General features: G+C 46.3%; 2 pseudogenes across 11 annotated transcripts in view; one reads left to right on the forward strand and one right to left on the reverse strand.

Annotated features, from left to right (window-relative positions):
* The window catches only part of LOC106995529 (SH3 domain and tetratricopeptide repeat-containing protein 1 pseudogene), a 52,942-nt pseudogene extending 43,935 nt beyond the window's left edge, over positions 1-9,007 (reverse strand). For 4 of the 11 annotated variants that reach the window (XR_013400856.1, XR_013400864.1, XR_013400855.1 and 1 more), the window contains exon 1: positions 8,755-9,005. The product of XR_013400856.1 is annotated as an SH3 domain and tetratricopeptide repeat-containing protein 1 pseudogene, transcript variant X2 (transcript). Of the gene's footprint in view, positions 1-8,754 lie in introns of all 11 variants that reach the window. The other 7 variants (XR_013400868.1, XR_013400863.1, XR_013400860.1 and 4 more) reach the window with 3 other exon arrangements.
* Positions 9,008-12,335: 3,328 nt separating this feature from the next.
* On the forward strand, positions 12,336-19,210 carry LOC144333222 (uncharacterized; annotated as a pseudogene).
* The last annotated feature ends 800 nt before the right edge of the window (positions 19,211-20,010 follow it).

Consider the following 20,010-nt stretch of genomic DNA (forward strand, 5'->3'; position numbering starts at 1 on the left):
TAAGAGACACACAGGGCACACCACGGGGCAGAGAGGTCGGGGCTCCCATGCCGTCCCTGGAAGTGCCGCCGTCCCTGGAAGTGCCACCTCCCCAGCACCAAATGAGTTCACCAAACCAGAAGCTCTCCAAACCCAATATTTAGAGGGTTTTATGGAGTTTTCATAACATAGACATGATTAAGTCATTGGCTACTCGTGACTAGCTCGATCTCCAGCCTGTCTCGTCTCCCCTCCCAGAGGTAGGGGTGGGGCTGATATGTCCAACACTTTACTCATGACTCATCTTTCTGGCAACCAGCCCTAATCCTGAACCTGTCCAGGGGCCCGAAGCCACCTGTCATCTCATCATACAAAAGACACTCCTAACACCCCAGAGATTCCAAAAGTCTTAGAAGCTCTTGTGTCAGGTATTGAAACCTAAGACCAAATATTATAACCAATGATGTTCCTATCACTCAGGAAATTACAAGGGTTTTAGAAGCTCTGGGCCAAAAACCGGGAAGAATACTAAATACATACACCATTGTACTATGTAGCCCACATCACAATAATTTTTTTTTTTGAGAGAGTCTACCTCTGTTGCCCAGGTTGGAGTACAGTGGTGCAATCTCAGCTCACTGCAACCTCCACCTCCCAGGTTCAAGCAATTCTTGTGCCTCACCCTCCTGAGTAGCTGGGACTACAGGTGTGCGACACTACAACTGACTAATTTTTGTATTTTTTAGTAGAGACGGGGTTTCACTGTGTTGGCCAGGCTGGCCTTCAACACCTGGCCTCAAGTGATCTTCCTGCCTCGGCCTCCCAAAAATCTGGGATAAGTCACAAGCCACCATGCTTGGCCTCACTACCACAATAATTATACTGAGAGGATGGGGGAGAAAAACGTGGGCGCCGGGCGCGGTGGCTCAAGCCTGTAATCCCAGCACTTTGGGAGGCCGAGACGGGCAGATCACGAGGTCAGGAGATCGAGACCATCCTGGCTAACACGGTGAAACCCCGTCTCTACTAAAAAATACAAAAAACTAGCCGGGCGACGTGGCGGGCTCCTGTAGTCCCAGCTACTTGGGAGGCTGAGGCAGGAGAATGGCGTAAACCCGGGAGGCGGAGCTTGCAGTGAGCTGAGATCCGGCCACTGCACTCCAGCCTGGGAGACAGAGCGAGACTCCGCCTCAAAAAAAAAAAAAAAAAAAAAAAAAAAAAACCTGGGCAACAGGAGCAGGGGGGAGGGTAAGCAACCTGAATCCTTGTCTTCCACAGTAGGACATCTCCCTGTCTTTCACACAATCTAGAAGCACCAGCTAAAACATAAACATAGTAACCTCCAAGGAGCAGGGATCAGGGTGAAGAAGGGTAAGGTAGGGGATTGCTGGGTTTTGTTCTAAGCCTTGTTAATTTCTGATTCTTAGAGCTGTATGCCTGTACACCTTTGCTAAAAATGAGTATTTACCTGTAATCCCAGCACTTTGGGAAGCCAAGGTGGGCGGATCACGAAGTCAGGAGATGGAGACCATCCTGGCTAACACGGTGAAACCTCGTCTCTACTAAAAATACCAAATATTAGCCGGACGTGGTGGCAGGCGCCTGTAGTCCCAGCTACTCAGGAGGCTGAGGCAGGTGAATGGTGTGAACCTGGGAGGCAGAGCTTGCAATGAGCTGAGACCACGCCACTGCACTCCAGCCTGGGTGACAGAGCGAGACTCCGTCTCAAAAAAAAAAAAAAAAAAAAGAGAGAGAGAATTTAATGTTTAAACAAAATCTGATACTTGACCAACAACAATAGTATATTAAGTGATATGGTTTTTTGTTTTTGTTTGAGAGAGGGCCTTGCTCTGTTGCCCAGGCTGGAGTGCCGTCGTGCAATTCTAACTTACTACAGCCTCAAATTATTGGGATCAGGTGATCAACTTCCTGAGCAGCTAGAACCACAAGTGTGCACCACCACGCCCAGCACTTTTTTTTTTTTTTTGGTAGAGGTGGAAGTCTCGCTATGTTGCTGGTCTTAAACTCCTGACCTCAGTGGATCCTACTGCCTCAGCCTCCCTAAGTGCTGGGATTACAGATGTGAGCCACCACACCAGGCCCAAGTGGTGTATCTAAAATTTTTTGGAATCCAACCACTTTGAAAATGTATGGAGAGCTATAAATAGTCTTCCCATAAACACACATGGATGCATATACACAAAATTGTTGCACAGGATTTTGGGGACTTCATAAATTTCTGAAAGCCAGGTTAAAAACCTTAAGATTATAGATTCTGGTTTCTCTTTTTTTTTTTTTCCTTTTCTTTGTTGTTTTTCTTTTTTTTGAGACAGAGTCTCACTCTGTCGTCCAAGCTGGAGTGCAGAGGCCTGATCTCAACTCACTGCAAGCTCCGCCTCCCATGCAATCTCCTCCCTCAGCCTCCGGAGTAGCTGGGACTACAGGCGCCTGCCACCTCGCCCGGCTAATTTTTTGTATTTTTAGTAGAGGCAGGGTTTCACCATAGCCAGGATGGTCTCAATCTCCTGACCTCGTGATCTGCCCTCCTTGGCCTACCAAAGTCTGGGATTACAGGCGTGAGCCACCGCGCCTGGCCCTAGATTCTGGTTTATTAAAGGAAATGTATTTCAAGTCAGAGCTTGTCATTTATTGCATAGGAAAATAAAAACTTAGTTAAAAAAATCAAAAACACCCACATGATAAAATGAGGTCCTGCTTGGTTTTAAACTACTTGGTGACCATCAGTTGTTTTCTTGACCACGGGATGCACCTAATTCCTAACTATGAATAAAGGTGCAAACATTGTTTATTGGGCTTTTGGCTTCAGCCTTGAAACAATCAGATTCTCTCAAACTCAAGAATGTGAATCGCTGTTGGGTTGATGCAGCTGTTTGCATTCTAGAAATGGACCTGGAATCATGTACTTTTCGCCCATGAAGAGTCCTTTGTGTAAAACTTGAAAAGGCAAGGTCCCAAATTCCCCATATGGGTGTTTCTTCCAGTAGAGGAATTACTCTAATGACTTCTTAGCAAAACTTACATAATCAGAGCAGGCCATCAAAATACTCCAAAACACAAAGTTTAGCTCCGTTTCTGATGGACCTCTCTCCACTGCTATGAATCTCACCAACAGCCTCACATCAAGTCAGAAGAATGGTTTTTTCATTTAAGAAGGATCTTCCTGGCTGGGTGCGGTGGCTCACGCCTGTAATCCCAGCACTTTGGGAGGCCAAGGTGGGCGGATCATGAGGTAAGGAGTTTGTGACCAGCTTGGCCAACCAAGTGAAACCCCGTCTCTACTAAAAATACAAAAATTAGCCGAGCTTGGTGGCTCGTGCCTGTAGTCCCAGCTACTCAGGAGACTGAGGCAGGAGAATTGCTTGAACCCGGGAGGTGGAAGTTGTGGTGAGCCAAGATCGTGCCACTGCACTCCAGCCCGGGCAAGAGAATGAGACTCCGTCTCAGAAAAAAAAAAAGAGGGATCTTCACGTTCCTGCCAATTTGCAAAAAAAAAAAAAAAAAAAAAATTGGTATCTCTTAACCAGAGGCAATGAAAAGCACCTCCCAGGCTGCTGTAGTAAGTGGATCGGTAACTGTGGTGGGAGATTCCAACCCCCTAGACCTGTGACTATGTCACACAGCAAAAGAGCTTTGCCACAGGCCTTAGGAGGAGTATCCTGGGCTATCCAGGGAGGTCCAATCTAATCCCATGAGCCTCTAAGAGCATAGAACTGGCCAGGCACGGTGGCTCACGCCTGTAATCTCCACACTTTGGGAGACTAAGGCGGGTGGATCACGAGATCAAGAGATGGAGACCATCCTGGCTAAAATGGTGAAACCCCATCTCTACTAAAAATACAAAAATTAGTCGGGCGTCATGGCGGGCACCTGTAGTCCCAGCTACTCAGGAGACTGAAGCAGGAGAATCACTTAAACCCGGGAGGTAGAAGTTGCAGTGAGCTGAGATCATGCCACCGCACTTCAGCCTGGGCAACAGTGCAAGACTCCATCTCAAAAAAATTTTTTTAAATAGGGCATAGAACTTTCTCCGAGTGGAAGAAGAGAAATGCACACACGGGAACTGGAGAGCCTGACCAGGTCCCTGGCCTAGCTAGTCCTGAGCTGATGGGACCACATGCAAAGACCAGATAGAGGCCTCAGGAGCTGAGGGCAGCTCCCAACAGATGGCCAGCAAGGGAACAGACACCTCAGTCCTGCAACCACAAGGAACTATATTTGGCCAAAAGCACTTGGAAACAGTTCTATAGTGAGGAATGCAGCCCAGCCCACGTGGTGATTTTTGCCCAGTGACACCCACGTCAGACTTCTGCCCCACAGAACTGTGAGATGATACAATTTCGATTGTTTTAAGCCACTAAATTTGTGGAAATGTGGTAAAGCAGCAACAGAAATGAATACAGTGATTTACGTGGAATCCCCTAGAAGAGTGTCTGGCACGGTGTTGACACTTGACAAGCGTTTCTTGATTTCCTTACATCGCAAGGCAAGGCTGGCCACACTCCATCCAAAACAATAGATGATAGACTTGTTCTGACAAAACAGATTCAGTGAATTATAAATGGCCCAGAACACCTACAGATTTTAGGTTTCAGGTCAGTGATTGCCTTTCCTTTCACTTAGAAACCTCCCAATGCTCATCTTACTGATAAACTCTAAGTACCATGCAGGAGACTAAACACCAGACAAACCCAGCCCCAGATGCCCCGAGGGAGCCCATCCCAGCACTCACTCCGCTGCACTGAAATGATGTCCAGGTCAGTTGATCCCACTAGAACAAGAACTCCAGCTCTCCATGTGTGAGTCACCAGGGCTGCCTCTGCATCTCTGCTTCTAGGATGGTGCTTCTGCACTTCACAGGAAATCTGTATCAATGTTTGTCAACACTATGTATGACAGTGTCACTTAATATCTGCACAGAAAACATCAATTCTCTGAGGACCAGGGCCGGGTTTATTAGCCTTTGTACTCCCACTGCCACTGTCTGGGACATCAGAGGCACTCGGTAGAAGTTGGTGAAGAGAAAGAAAAGGCAGAGGAGAGAGGAAAGCAGGACCAACACTGCAGACACAGATTCTGAGGTGGCTGGAGGACAGACAGTGCAGAGAAACTTCCTGGATGCTGGAATGGGGTTCACTGTGATACCTGCTGCTGGATTTCAAATGTCAAAGGTGATGCTTTGCTGACCTTGACCTCTGACTGCCCTTCAGCTTTCCCAACCTCAAGACAGGGCACTTAGAAACTGCAATGTGAAGAAATTATGCTTCATTAAAGCATGGGAATGTTATTTACATGGACGTTCATTACTTCATTTTTTACGTGGGAATGTAAATAATTGAAGAGATTGTTAAAGACTAAATCATGCACATTCAATAACTTTGTAAAATATTAATGATACCTGAAACACAAATTTTGATGTTCCCCAAAAATGCTAAAATATAAAACAATACTGGCCAATTAAAGATAGAAAACAATCCTAATGAAGCTCCCCAACAGACACATTAAAACTTCTCTGTACATTAAACACTTGGGATTTCAAAGGAAAACCCAGATTCATTCCATTCTTAAATACAGTGTTTTTGTTTTGTTTTGTTTTGTTTTGTTTTAATCTTAGGTAATACAATATTTCATTTAAAATTTACAAAATTCCATTACATTCATGATTTCATTTGATCCTCAAAACAATCTCCTGAGTTAGGCAGAATAGATATTATTAACAACTAACTCCATTTTATAGGTAAGGGAACTGAAGTTCAGAAAGTATTTGGACTTAACAAAAGCTTTAATAGGGCCACATATCGAAACCAAATCCTCTGCTCAAAAGAACTAGAGTAAGTTTTTTGTATTTTTAGTGGAGATGGGGTCTCACCGTGTTAGCCAGGATGGTCTCCATCTTCTAACCTCGTGATCTGCCTGCCTTGCCCTCCCAAAGTGTTGGGATTACAGGTGTGAGCCACCACACTCGGCCACAAGTGGTAATTTTAAACTATGCTTCAAACCATTACACAAAGCCAAGTACATCTACTCAAGGCACTCTCAAATTTCCATTTATTCCCATTTTACTCAACCAAATAAAATGTTAAATTAGAACATATTTCACATGACACTTAAAAGATCAACAAACTGCTCCTGAAAAGTTCTGAGCTCAACAACTCCATTAATGAGAAAAAAACAAACCAACTGGATATAGTGAAGATGCCGCACATAAAACACAATTGTGAAGAATATGCAAGATATTGCCAAAAAGCTGCTTAAGCTTTCATCATAGATACTTGTCCTTAACTCCGAGATAAAGTATATACTCATGTAACTAAACTCGTTTAAAAGGAAAAAAAGGGGAAGAAGAAAAAGAATTTCCATTTTAGAATCCACATTTTCAAGGGCCTCCATTACTTACACCATTGCCGGGAAGAGAATTTTTCTCTGCTATATTTGCTTGAAAGAATTAAAGGTGTAGGGCAAAGATTCTTGGAACTTATGTAGTTTACCATCCTCAAAAGTAAGAAAAATGAAGCCCAGAAGAGAAGGCCTTCCAGGAAAATTCCAGAGCCGGAGGTAGACCCAGTACATTGTTTTTGTTTTGGTTTTGAGACGAAGTCTCACTCTGTGGCCCAGGCTGGAGTGCGGTGGAGCCATTTCAACTCACTGCAACCTCCGCCTCCTGGGTTCAAGCTATTTCCTGCCTCAGCCTCCTGAGTAGCTGCGATTACAGGCGCCCACCACCACGCCCAAGTAATTTTTGTATTTTTAGTAGAGACAGGGTTTCATCATGTTGGCCAGGTTGGTCTCGAGCTCCTGACCTCAAGTGATCCGCCTGCCTAGACCTCCCAAAGTCCTGGGATTACAGGCGTGAGCCACAGCGCCCGGCAGACCTGGTAAGTTTTAATCAAGTACTCCGAACTATGCAACAAACACTAGGAACTAATAGAAAAAAAAATTAATCTAAAAGCCCTCTGGAGAGTCAAAGAATTGCAGATTTAAAATAGCATGAATACTTGGATTCATGGTATTCAAAAAGGACCTCGCATTTACCCGCATGTACAAACTGCCTGCCCACCTCTATCAGAGCATTTTTCAAGCTGTGCTACAGTTAACTATGTACTACCCAAAGCCAATCTGTCCCTGCAGATCATAAGCTCTTAAAGACCAGGACTTCAGGAGAACAAGCAAAACTTCAGAGAGAAGGGAGCCACCGAAACAGAGTTCATAGCAATGGGTCCGCAGGAGCTGATGACTGGAGGTGCGCGTAGTGTTGGGGTCTGGGACAGTGGAGAGCAGAGAAGGCAAAAGGGTCTGCATGACACGCTACAGGGCTAGGAGCCACAGCTGCGGTGATTAGTTCAGTTTTCTCTTGTATGCCTGTTATTTATACACCATCTCTTGTTCAGAAAGAACTTCAGGTTGAGTATTTGGACTCCTTGAACCTTCTGCTGTTTGTCTCCGGGACTTTTAACACTCTTAAAAGGGGGAAACTGTCTAGTTTGATTTTGCTTCCTGGGACATTACAGGTTTTTCAAAAGTTTGATGAAAGCATTCACTAAGGAGTGATTCCACTTTCTTTGGTGGCTGAGAAATACAGCGTCTGAGGGGCAGCATCAGGTCTTCCCATCAAGCTGAGGTCGGAGTCTCCCCACCCATGGACCTCACCCTGGCTCTCTCCTCATAAATCTGACCTCTAGCTGTAACTGCCTTGGCCTCATTCCCTGCGTGTGGATGCTCCTGCTTGAAACGCATTTTCCGGCCCGCCAAATTTTTGGGAGAGTTTCTTCCACTCTCCAGGCGCTGAGAGCTACAAAGTTTAATCTGGCTTTCCAGATTTTTTTCTTCCCATTACTAACGGAAGAAATCAAGAAGCGCCAGGCAGAAGGGCCCTGCTTCCTCCAATCAGAGCTCAGCCCGGGGCCAGAGCTGGAAGCGCGGCGGTGGGACGCGGTGACAGCCCCTCGCCCCGCCCCCCGGACGCGCCAGCCAGGGCAGAGGTTTGTGCGGCCGCTGCGCGACAGCTTCGGGCGCGCGCCTCTCGCTTCCTCCCGCCCGACAAGTGAGAGGATAAATCACGGGTTGGGGGCAGTGCGCCCCGACCAACAGCGCCCCCAGGACACAGACAACCACTACACCCGCGTCCCAGGTGGGGTCGACCCAGACGAGCCACGGGGCGGCGCACAGCCCCACTAGCAGGGCGGCCAGGACCCACGCGCGCGGGTCCACGCAGCCACCTATATAGGTGACAAAACACTCAGGAAGCCGTCATGCGGGCCGGGAAAGAGCCCCCACCCAGAGTCACGGACTCCCTCGTTCGAGGGTCCGCGCAGTCCCTTCGGTGATAGCCAAGCAGTCTCGCTGCGAGGGAGGGCGGGGAGGGCGACGGAGTCTCCCACTCGCGGTGACCCGGACCCGCCCCACGAGTGGGTCCTCGCAGGACGCCCTCTGCCGCACACGGGGACCAGCCACGCCGCGGGGGGACCGGGCAGAAGTCAGCGCCCGGGTCCATGCAGTCCCCTCCGCGGCAGACGCGGGGAGCCGGGGAGCAGTGGGGACCGGCCCCCACCCGCAGGGCGACCGGGACCACCGCGCGGGCCCACGCGGTGTCGCAGGAGGCGCGAAGCCCCCGGTGGCACGAGAGGCCGAGACAAAGCCCAGGCGCACGGACCCCGGATCCCGACCCCGGACCCTAAGGAGCCCAGCTCGAAGCCGCCACGCCAGGGGCAGAGACCCCCGCCCGGTCCGGAGACCCGGTCGCCGGTCGCGCCGTCTCACCTCAGGCCGCCGCCTCGCAGCGCTCGCTCCTAGCCGCGGCGCCTGGGCCGACTGGAGGGCAGCTGAGCAGCCGACAGAGCCGCGGCAGCCTCAACAATGAAGCCCCGGGGCGGGGCCGCAGCCTCCGCTTCAGCCCGTGTTCCCCGCTCAGGATCCGGCTGGGATCACTGAGCTGCAGCTGGCGCTGGGCTGCCGCGGGGACACACACACAGCGCAGGCCACACGGCCCCGACCGCCGCCCCGCCCCCAGTGGAGCCGGGCGCCCAGGGTCCGCCCCCCGGCCAATGGGGAGCGAGCTGCGCGAAGAGGGCGGGGCCTGGGGAACAAAGGGAAGTTGGGAGGGGGCGGCGCTGGGACTGGGCGTGCGGGGTCCCTCGGGAGGACCGGACCCTACAGCTGGCCGGATTCTGGCCTTCTAGAAGACCCAGCTCAACGTCCACTTGGAGTCTGCTCTACGGGACGCGCTCATCTCAAGCCCAGAACTCAGGCTTTTAGGGCAGAGAGCGAGATACAGGCTTGCTTTACAAAAAGGGAGACTGAGGTCCAAGGAATAGGATTGCCTGCTGCCCAAAGTCACCTAGTCCCATTCACTCGTTCACCTTGTCATTCAGCAAACATTTGGAAGCACGTATGGTGGGCGTTAGGAGTGAAGTAGGGCCGGGCACGGTTACTCGCGCCTGTAATCTCAGCACTTTGTGGGGCCGAGGCAGGTGGATCACTTGAGGCCAGGAGTTCGAAACCAGCCTGGCCAACAAGATGAAACCCCGTCTCTACTAAAAAGACAAAAACTTAGCCCATCGTGGTGGCACGTACCTGTGGTCCCAGCTACTGGGGAGGCTGAGGGAGGAGAATCGTTTGAACCCGGGAGGTGGAAGTTGCAGTGAGCTGAGATTGTGCCACTGCGTGCACTCCAGCCTGGGCGACAGAGTGAGACTCTGTCTCCAAAAAAAAAGAAAATTAATAGATGGGAAGTAGAAGCGAACTTAGGCCTTCCCTGAAGGAGCTCGGCCAAGGAGTACCTGAAATGTCTCTGCATCTCTTTAAGGTCTGATAAAGGAACGAGGAGCGAGCACTAATCACTTCCCTTTCCTGCCTCAGAGCTTTCATGTGTTTGCTGTTCCCTGCCTGAAATGCCAAGTACCAATGATATTTATTTGTTTATAGAAATGGGGTCTCTCTATGTTGCCCAGGCTGGTCTCAAACTCCTGGCCTCAAGCTATCCTCTTGTCCGAGCCTCCCAAAGTGTTGGGATTACAGGCATGATCCACTGTCCCCAGCCCTGATCATTTTTAAGACCTCTTTCCTCATCTTATTTGAGCTTCCTGCATCATGTGACCCCACACCCTTGGTTTTCCTGTACCTCTATAGCGGCTCCTCTGTGGGTGCCGGGGACCCACCCCTTTCTCTGCCCAACTTGTATATGTCTGGGCTCAGGTCAAATGTCCTTCCATTTGCAGTGGGCACTGCTACAGGAAATCTCTTGCCCTTCCGGGCTTCACAAACCATCCACATGCTCTGCTGCCTGCCAGACATCCATCCCAGTCAGATGCCCAGCCCTGACCTTTCCCAAAGCCCCAGCTGGACACAGGGAAGCATCTCAAATTTTCTGCGGGCCAAAACAGAGTGCTTTATTAGTGCCCTAACCTGCTCATCCACATTCTTGTGATTCTCTGTAAACAGCCCCTCCATCCACCCACCTGCTCAGGTGAAAAATCTCAAATCCTCCTTCAGTCCTTCCTCCCCGAACCTCTCAGCAGCCCTCTGCCTTCCTAGGACGCTGAGCACCCCTCACTCCCAGCGCCAGCTGGGGTGCTGTCTGAGTGGCTGCCTCCCACGTGGCATGAAGTGTGACCTCTCGCCCAGTGCGGTGGCTTACACCTGTAATCACAGCACTTTGGGAGGCTGAGGCGGGCAGATCGCTTGAGGCCAGGAGACTGGGACCAGCCTGGCCAATATGGTGAAACTAAAATACAACAATTAGCCAGGCATGGTAATGCCTATCATCCCAGCTACCCTACCCAGGAGGCTGAGGCAGGAAAATTACTTGAACCTGGGAGGCAGAAGTTGCAGTGAGCCAAGGTCACACCACTACACTCCAGCCTGGGCAACAGAGTGAGACTGTCGCAAATTTAAAAAAAAAAAAAAGAAGAAGAAGAAGGAGAAGAAGTGTAACCTCTCTAAGGCAAGGCAGTGTCCCACTCTGATTCACTTCCATGTGCAAAACAGGACCTGCACCCTGAAGGCACTCTCTCAGGGAGGCTGCTGGGATGGGTGGATGCACAGTTAAGGTCTTCATGGTGGCTGGGGCTGACCCCATCCCCATCGCTCTTCCCACACACACCTGCACACTCATCACTGCCACACTTGCACCCACCACTGAAAGCCTGGCCCCTAATCTGATTTGCCTAACAAGGTCCCCGGATGAACAACACATGCTTCCCTACATCTCCCCTGCTAGGGCCCCACCGTGTTCTGGGATGTACTCAGGGATCAGGAGAACAAAACCTCAGGGAGTGAAAGGACATTCCAGGGTGCAGGCCTCTGCATCCCCCTCTATGCCCTCACCCCTGCCTGACACACCCTCACCCCTGTACCTGGCCAGCTCCTACCAACCCTTAAAGTATCACCAAGTTCAATGGTGGCAGCCACACCCTAAAGTGACTGACCCCCCAATGACCTATGCCCTTACATAGTCTTCCTGACCTTGGGTACGAGAAAAACCGGTGACTGGCTTCTAACCCACAGAGCCTGGCAAAAGCAATGGGATGTCACTGTCACAGTGCATCACCTTCGCACACTAGAGAGAGAGGTTCCGCCTGCAGGCGCTGCAGGAGGGAGATGCTGTGCTGAGAAAGGACGTTTGAGGGGGCCCCGTAGGCAAGGAAGCAAAAAGCTGGGCCCTTGCCAAGCGGGTCCGAGGAAATGAATTCTGCCAATAACCTGGGCGGACCTGGAAATGGATTCTGCCCTGGTGGAGCCTCAGATGAGGATGCAGCCCAGCTGCTTAGCGTGAGATCCCAAGCAGAGGACCTGCTAAAATGTGCTCAACTCCTATCTTGCCAAAATTGGCTTAAAGGTGTGTGTTGTTTTAAGCTTCTAAGTGTTTAGTTATTGCCTATGAAAGTGTTAAAGTATGAGACAATAACTTAGGTCCCCTCCCCATCACACACACTCTTCTTTCTGGCATTCATCACAGTTATACTTATTGATTTAAAATCTCCCTCTTGGCTGGGCACAGTGGCTCAGGAGTTCCAGACCAGCCTGGCCAACATGGTGAAAACCCATCTCTACTAAAAATACAAAAATTAGCTAGGCGTGGTGGTGCATACCTGTAATCCCAGCTACTCAGAAGGCTGAGGCAGGAGAATTGCTTGAATCCAGGAGGCAGAGGTTGTAGTAAGCCGAGATTACACCATTGCACTCCAGCATGAGTGACAAGAACAAAACCCTGTCTCAAAAAAAAAAAAAAAAAATTGTCTCTTGCCACTAGCATGAAGGTCCCATGAGAAGAAAAATGGAAACTCTTGCTCATAACAGTGCCCCAAATGTCCAGCACGGTGTAGCTCTAGGGCAGTTGGTCGATGGTGGACGCTGCTGGTTGGAGGGCCCAGCTGGCCCTCCCAGCTGCCTTCTTCCTGGTCACATTCCATTATAGAGAACAGAATAGTTTCTTGCCTTTCCAGAGTCCCTCTTAGTGGGGATTGGCCAAGTGACATTGTCCTGCCCCGGGAGACATAAGTGGAAGTTGGCTGAAAGGTTTCTAGCTGTGGTGTGCTGGGACGATTTGAACCAGGACATGAGAGCTGACCGTCCATTGTTCGGGAATTCTGCAAGTTGGCTGTTCAACACATTCAGTACTTAAAAATATTAAATAATATAAACTCACAAACTAAAAAAATGCATTAGACCAGATGCAGTGGCCCACGTCTAACACATTGGAAGGCTGAGGCAGGAAGATCACTTGAGCCCAGGAGTTTAAGACCAGCTTAGGCAAAAAAGGAAGACCCTGTCTCTACAAAGAATTTTAAAATTAGCTAGGCATGGTGGGGTGTGCGTGCAATCCTAGCCACTCAGGAGGCTGAGGTGGGGGCATCGCTTGAGCCATCTGTGCAAGGCTCCAATGAGCTATGATAGTGTCACTGCACTCCAGCCTGGGTGACAGAGCCAGACCTTGTCTCAGAAATAAACATATTTTATATATTAATAAATTTATAATAAATGTATTTTATATATACATTTGTGTATTATAATTATATATTTAGACATAAATATATATTTTTTGTTTTATTTATTTATTCATTTCGAGATGGAGTTTAACCCTCTTTGCCCAGACTGGAGTGCAATGATGCAATCTGGGCTCACCGCAACCTCCATCTCCCGGGTTCAAGTGATTTTCCTGCCTCAGTCTCCTGAGTAGCTGGGATTATAGGCACGCACCACCACGCCTGGCTAATTTTGTATTTTTAGTAGAGATAGGGTTTCTCCATGTTGGTCAGGCTAGTCTCGAACTCCTGACCTCAGGTGATCTGCCCACCTCGGCCTCCCAAATTGCTGGGATTACAGGTGTGAGCGACCGTGCGCAGCCTATATTATATATTTATATATTATAATTATGTATATTAATTTTATATAATTATATATAAATATAAATATAAAAACTTTCCCTGCCTTCTCTTGTTTCTACCTACAGTCAGTCCCATGACTTCAAATACTATCCACACGTAGTAATTTTAAATGTATATTTTACATATATACATATATATATATATATATATATATATTTTTTTTTTTTTTTTGAGACGGAGTCTCACCCTGTCGCCAGGCTGGAGTGCAATGGTGCAGTCTCCGCTCACTGCAACCTCTGACTCCCGGGTTTAAGTGATTCTCCTGCCTCAGCCTCCCAAGTAGCCGGGCTTATAGGTGCCCACCACCACGTCCAGCTAATTTTTGTATTTTTAGTAGAGACAGGGTTTTGGCATGTTGGCTAGGTTGGTTTCGAACTCCTGACCTTAATTGATCACCCGCCTCGGCCTCCTAAAACGCTGGGATTTCAGGCGTGAGCCACTTTGACCAAAATATTTTTCTGTTTCCAAACATTTTACATGACAGGAAAGCGGAGAATAAATCATCTGACACTCTACTGTAAAAAAATCTTTGCGCCTCTCTTCTTTTCATCTTTCCTAAGTGTACATATTACCAAAATGTCTTTAGGTTGAGGTCCCCCTGTGAAAACTTTACAGGGTGTTGTGTCCTCAGCCACCCTCCTGTCTTTTCCTAGTCCTGGCATTTTAGAACTGTCTGCGGATGACCCAGGATACCCACTGTGGCCATGTCTATTGGAGGGTCTAGTGAGTATGAGTATCAGCCCCGGGGTCATCTCATCACCAAGGACAGCCTGAGGTAGGGGGTAGAGTCTCTCAGGGGAGCAGCTGGATGCTCTTGGCCTTAGAGGAATCTCCTGGTATAGTTTCATCTACAGTGGTGACCCCTTAGGGTCATTAAAATTTGAGGACATTAAAATTATGGACAATACAATGTAATGTCATTAAAGTTAGGTCTTTAAAGTTGTTCCTCCAGCCCGAGTTTTTATTCCTCGGAGACACGTTGATGGTCTGCCAATCGGATGCTGACATTGAGAGGAAAAGGCAGAAATGATTTCTGCTCTCTAGATTGTCCCAGACTTGTGAAGAGAGAAAAACTGTCCCAAAGGACAAGGAAAACCCACCCCAGAGAGGATGTACAAGAACCTGAATATTCAAATGCACTTAAGGCACACAGGAGGACAAAGAGCAGTGCCAGTGCCTCCTAGGTGGTCACTGAGTACTTTACTGAGCAGGATGGGTGTCCCGAGGGATAGAATGGCCTGCCGTGACACTTAGAAAGGTCTGCGTTGGAGTCAGCACTGCCTCTCCCTGAGTTTGTTACCTTGAAAAGGCTTGTCCGCTTATTTGAGTTTCAGTTTTTCATTGACTGTAAGATACATTTTGTCAGTACAGCTTGAAAGATAAAAATACTATTTCCAAAGAAGCAAGGTAAAATGATATATTTTATTTGCTAAAAATTCATATTTATTTCTTCCCCAGAGTGAGTGTAGTAAGTTTTAAAGGTCTGTTCTATTTATGGATAATTTCAAATGGAATTGTATTACTTAGCTTTGTAAATGCTACTAGTGTAATAAAAGTGTGATAGATAAATTGATGATTTACAAAGATTCACCAAAATGTCACTTCCCCTCTTGTAGCGTGGTGAAGAATTTATAAGAGTGGACACATCTGTATCCTCTTATCTGGATATATGGGGGTTTTTGTTTTGTTTTGTTTTGTTTTTTTGAGACAGAGCCTCATTCAGTCACCCAGCCTGGAGTGCAGTGGCATGATCTCAGCTCACTGCATCCTCTGTCTCCCGGGTTCAAGCAATTCTCCTGCCTCAGCCTCCCAAGAAGGTGGGATTACAGGCGCCCACCATCACACATGGATAATTTTTCATATTTTTAGTGGAGACGGGGTTTCACCATGTTGGCCAGGCTGGTCTTGAACTCCTGACCTCAGGTAATCCAACCGCCTTGGCCTCCCTTAGTGCTGGGATTACAGGTGTGAGCCACTGTGCCCGGCCTCTGAGGGTTTTTGTTGTTGTTGTTGTTGTTTGTTTGTTTTTTTGGAGACGCTGTCTTTCTCTGTAGCCCAGCTAGAGTGCAGTGGCGCCATCTCTGCTTACTGCAACCTCCGCCTCCCAGGTTCAAGTGATTCTCCTGTGTCAGCCTCCCAAGGAACTGGGATTATAGGCACCCACTACCACACCTAGCTAATTTTTCTATTTTTAGTAAACACGGGGTTTTAGGCCCGGCACAGTGGCTCATGCCTGTAATCCCAGCACTTTGGGAGGCCAAGGTGGGTGGATCACGAGGTCAGGAGTTCCAGACCAGCCTGGCCAACATGGTGAAAACCTGTCTCTACTAAAAATACAAAAAAATTAGCTGAGCATGGTGACAGGCACCTGTAATCCCAGCTACTCAGGAGGCTGAGGCAAGAGAATTGCTTGAACCCAGGAGGTGGAGGTTGCAATGAGCCAAGATCTTGCCACTGCACCCCAGCCCAAACGACAATGCGACAATGCGACAATGCGAGACTCTGTCTCAAAAAACAAACAAACAAACGAACAACAAAAAGACGGGATTTTGCCATGTTGGCCAGGCTGGTCTCAACCTCCTGACCTCAGGTGATCGTCCGCCTCAGCCTCCCAAGGTGCTGGGATTACAAGCGTGAGCCACCACTCCCGGCCCATTCCATTTTCTTTTTATTCCCTAAATTTTAATATGTTTGAGTTTGTCTGTTCCTTTATCACTTTTTTCTTACATAAAAAAAATTCTGCCTAATCCTTCATAAAAAAAAAAAAATGTTGCTGTGACTTCTGAAAGTGTTTTGGTTTTTTTTATCTTTCATATTTGAATATATAATAAGTTGACTATTGTTCATGGAATAGAGAAGAATGCAATGCATTTTCCCAAGTAGATGCTAGCCTGGTTTGCCTCATATTTTAATGTGCACGTGATTTCTTTTTCTATTCTACAGTGCCTATTCTCTCATTCGTCAACTTTCCATATAAATGCTGGGTCATTAAGACTTTTTCTTTCCTTGGTCTGCTTGCTCATCTCTCTGCTAATACTGTGCTGTCCTGAATATTTTCGTTTGAAAATCTTAGAAGTATGTTAGACAAGCAATCACTCTTTTTTTAGATGACTAAAAATCATTAGACATTTGTCATTTTTACTCTGTATGAAAAAGTAGTTTTTCTTGCCTAAAACAACCTGATTTGGGAATTTATGTGATTTCATAGGATTAACATCTGGAAGTGGTGACATTAATGTCATTTTAAAAAACATGTGTCATATTTCCTCTTATTCCTTTCTGCCTTGACATTGTGCAATAGAAATTTTAAAAATTATTGTATTAGTATTATTAAATATCAACTATTGGTTTTATTTTCTTCTCAATTGAATTTAATAAGCCTATTCTCTCTTGGTGTAATCACATGGAATGGGCTCAACTGCCCAGTTAACAAGCGACAGCACATGTAAAATATTGTCTACCAGGGAAAGTCATTGAACACTTACTGTTCAGACTGTGTTTTGGCGTCTGGTTCCCTAAGCACCACTGCAGTGACACAAAATAATAGATCTTCAGCAGAAAAAGTTCTGGCAAATATATTGCATAAGTAATTCTTATTCTTATTACTTGGGTTGGTGGAATCCCTTTCAAAATGTAAGTTACTAATACAAACGAAGATTGAACTTTGTGAGCAGGCATTTTTAAGAATAAGTAGTCTCAGGACTGATAATATTAACTCACTTATGCACATCAGGTAGGACTTTATTATGGCAGATACTAGAAATGTACAAAGTGAAGTTACAAGGTAACTCCTGGCAGCACATCTTACTCCCTGGATTCTCTAATGAGATGGGTGTTTCTACTTTGCTGTTGTCTTTTTGAAGAGTTCAATTCTAGCATTAGTACTGCTGTGTGGGAGGGAGTATGTGTGAACAGAGTAAGAGTTGTGACAATCAAGTCATAGAATATATGCTTGGAAATTTTAGAATCATGTACATAGCTTATGAATTGAGTATAGGTTCCCAGTGCTGTCAGTCTCACCTATCCTTCTATACATATGTGTGGAATGTTCTAGGACTCCGTGGCTTTTGAGGATGTGGCTGTGAACTTTACCCAGGAGGAATGGGCTTTGCTAGATTCTTCTTAGAAGAATCTCTACAGAGAAATGATGCAGGAAATCTGCAGGAATCTGGCTTCTGTAGGTGAGAATGACAACACCTTTCACTTAATTACAGAAGTATTTCCCTATCATCAGTGCTATTTGTGATTTGGAATGTGGCAAGGGAATGATTTGGTGAAGAAATCAGACATGGGCGCTGTGTACAATGAACATGAAATCTAGTAATGTTTCTACAGTTTGTAATAATTCATGATAATTTTGTGGGTCTGCATTTTAGGAAACAAATGGAAAGACCAGTATATTGAAGATCACTTTGAAAAACCTGGGAAAAATATAAGATAATTTGCACTGAGAAGAGGAAATAAAGTCCTCTCAAGGAATATTAGCATGTCATGAACTTAAAAACAAGCAATCAAAACAAATAAGAGTCACTGTAAATTTATTTCTTTTTAGAAAAATTTCACCCAAAATGTAACGTACTTCAGTGTAGCAGTCAGTGTTTGGAAAACAGTTTACTTGAAAATAGTACTACAAAATTGTGTATATGAATCTTACTATGTTGGTCATAGCCATGCAGGTGGTAGCTGTGTTTTCAGTAGTAACCCATTTACTTTCACATAATTCGGTCATGGCAAAAAAAAAAAAAAAAAAAGCATTTTCCCTGGTATTGGCAGCAGTGTAAGTCCAAGACCTATTAATAAGTAGAAAGTTACTAAACCAAGCAATAAAAATGTGCTTGTCATTTTTTTACAGAAATCATATGGCACAGAGACTGTGTGAAAGCAAAGAAGGTAGTCAGTATGATGGACAAGTTGTCAGCCAAATTCCAAATCTTGATCTGAATGAGAACATTTCTACTGGATGAAAGCAATGTGAATGTAGTATTTGTGGAAAAGTCTTTGTATGTCATTCCCTCCTTAATAGGCACATCCTAGCTCACTCAGGATACAAACCATATGGGGAGAAGCAATATAAATGTGAACAGTGTGGGAAATTCTTCGTTTCTGTTCCAGGTGTTAGAAGACACATGATAATGTACAGTGGAAATCCAGCTTATAAATGTACGATATGTGGGAAAGCTTTTCATTTTCTCAATTCAGTCGAAAGACATCAGAGAACTCACACAGGAGAAAAACCCTATAAATGTAAACAATGTGGTAAAGCGTTCACTGTTTCTGGTTCTTGTCTAATACATGAATGAACTCACACTGGAGAGAAACCCTACGAATGTAAGGAATGTGGGAAAACATTCAGATTTTCTTGTTCTTTTAAGATGCATGAAAGGACTCACACTGGAGAAACACCCCATAAATGTACCAAATGTGATAAAGCCTTCAGCTGTTCCACTTCCCTTCATTACCATGGAAGCATTCATACTGGAGAGAGACCCTAGGAATGTAAACAATGTGGCAAAGCCTTTAGTCGATTGAGTTCCCTTTGTAACCATAGAAGTACTCATACTGGAGAGAAAGCCTATGAATGTAAACAGTGTGACCAAGCCTTCAGTCGCCTGAGTTCCCTTCACCTCCAGGAAAGAATTCATACTGGAGAAAAACCCTATGAATGTAAGAGGTGCGGTAAAGCCTACACTCGTTCCAGTCACCATACTCGCCATGAAAGGAGTCATGATATAGAGGCTGCGTGTAGTGACTCAGCCTATAATCCCAGCAATTTGGGAAGCTAAGGTGTGTGTATTGCTGGAGCCCAGGAGTTCATAACTAGCCTGGATTAAAACAATGTGAAACAACCTGGGCAACATGGTGAAACCCTGTCTCTACAAAAAATAAAATAATGCCGGGCACGGCGGCTCACTCCAGGTACTCAGGAGGCTGAGGCAGAAGAATGGCGTGAATCCAGGAGGCGGAGCTTGCAGTGAGCCGAGATTGCACCACTGCACTCCAGCCTGGGCAACAGAGCGAGACTCCATCTAGAAAGAAAGAAAGAAAGAAAGAAAGAAAGAAAGAAAGAAAGAAAGAAAGAAAGAAAGAAAGAAAGAAAGAAAGAAAGAAAGAAAGAAAGAAAGAAAGAAAGAAAGAAAGAAAGAAAGAAAGAAAGAAAGAAAGAAAGAAAGAAAGAAAGAAAGAAAGAAAGAAAGAAAGAAAGAAAGAAAGAAAGAAAGAAAGAAAGAAAGAAAGAAAGAAAGAAAGAAAGAAAGAAAGAAAGGAAGGAAGGAAGGAAAGGAAAGAAAGGAAGAAAGAAAGAAAGAAAGAAAGAAAGAAAGAAAGAAAGAAAGAAAGAAAGAAAGAAAGAAAGAAAGAAAGAAAGAGAAAGAAAGAAAGAAAATAATTAGCTGGGCATGGTGGCACATTTCAGTTGTCTTAGTTCTTTTTCAAGGACATAAAAAGCCACGGGGGGTTGGGGGGAAATCCTGTGCATGCCGATCACGGGGTCAGGAGATCGAGACCATCCTGGCCAACATGGTGAAACCTCGTCTCTGCTAAAAATACAAACATTAGCTAGGTGTGGTAGCATATGCTTACAATCCCAGCTACTCAGGAGACTGAGGCAGGAGAATCACTTGAACCCAGGAGG

The sequence above is a fragment of the Macaca mulatta genome, chromosome 11, assembly GCF_049350105.2.
Source record: "Macaca mulatta isolate MMU2019108-1 chromosome 11, T2T-MMU8v2.0, whole genome shotgun sequence".
In the NCBI taxonomy this organism is placed as follows: domain Eukaryota; kingdom Metazoa; phylum Chordata; class Mammalia; order Primates; family Cercopithecidae; genus Macaca; species Macaca mulatta.